Here is a 1,590-nt window from a genome sequence, read left to right on the forward strand (position 1 = left end):
AGAGAGAGAGAGAGAGAGAGAGAGAGAGAGAGAGAGAGAGAGAGAGAGAGAGAGAGAGAATTTTTCTTCTCTATTACTTAATATATCTTTCAAATATATTACTCACTTCATTAAATTGGCAAATCAATTTAATATTTTTTATTTTAAATCAAGGAAGTGGAATACATTAATTGTTTCATTGTTTTCTTAATAAAATAATCATGGGAAATACTTTCAATAAATTAATGAATACAAACTTTTCTTCATTATTTACATAAAGAAACCATGAGCTGTAATCATACGCTTCATTAAAGACCCAAGCTCATTGTTCACTGCCCGACGAACCTTCAAAGTCCTTAAATGTTATTTAATTTTGTTATTATTATTAGTTAACAATTAAGACCTTCAAAATTTAAACCTTGAACATTTACCGACCTGTGAACCAACATGATTCTTGTTCTCTCTTGCTCACTCTTAGGCATTCCATTCGAGTAAATAGTAATTAATGTAGAAATTAATTACCGAAAAATACATGACACTCAGTCCAGTGACACAGTTTCATGAATTGCACCGATTTTAACCCCAAAATACTCTCTTCGTATAGAACTCGCTAGTAAGTATGTAATCCCATCGAGGCAGTGTCCTGGGTCCTGTCCTCTAGATCCTCTTCACTGCTGACATTCCCATCACTCCAGACACATTCCTGGCGACATTTGCTGATGATACAGCTATCCTATCCTCCCATCCCGATCCTGTAACAGCCTCATCCAATCTCCAAACACACCTCATCCGGATTGAGCAATGGTGCAAGCAATGGCGGATACAAGTCAATGAATCGAAATGCACCCATGTGACCTTCACTCTCCGCCGAATCTTCTGCCCACCTGTTACTCTTAACAATATACCTCTTCCCAGATCCGACACAGTGCGATACCTCGGATTCACTTTGGACAAAAGACTCACCTGGAACCAACATACTAGACTCAAAAGACAAGAACTCAACAGACGATTCAGCCATACCTCTCATCTCTCACTAGAAAACAAACTACTAATTTATAAGACTATACTCCGACCTATCTGGACCTACGGACTTGAACTTTGGGGAACAGCTAAACCGTCGAACATCAAACGTATCCAATCCTTTCAATTCAAAATCCTTAGAACCATAGTTAATGCACCGTACTACGTTTCCAACAGAACATGACAGAACCATGACCCTACATATCCCTTTTGTCCTTGATCTCATACCAACCAAATTCTCAAAATTCCATATAAACCTTTCCAACCATCCTAATCCTTTGGTTCAAACCTTATCTAGTTCCACCCATCCCTACAGCCACCTAGAAGGTTGAAACGGCAGTGGCCAAGAGACTTATTAAAATACAAATGGACAATGGTCAGAGTTCTGGCAATGGTCAGATTCTCCACTCAAGTTGAGTGTTTACTGCTTTAGCGCACTTGCTCAGCCTCCACTGGCTCATTACCAGTGATGCGGCGAGAGGGATGCACTGGGATCTCTTGAGCTCTGCTCTACCCCTCACACGTGGGGGATAGAGTGGGCTCAGGGATCCTCAGGTCGATTGTATAAATATTGTATATATAATTTTATGA

The sequence above is a fragment of the Halyomorpha halys genome, unplaced genomic scaffold, assembly GCF_000696795.3.
Source record: "Halyomorpha halys isolate HHAL.00 unplaced genomic scaffold, Hhal_1.1 Scaffold169.1, whole genome shotgun sequence".
NCBI lineage: Eukaryota > Metazoa > Arthropoda > Insecta > Hemiptera > Pentatomidae > Halyomorpha > Halyomorpha halys.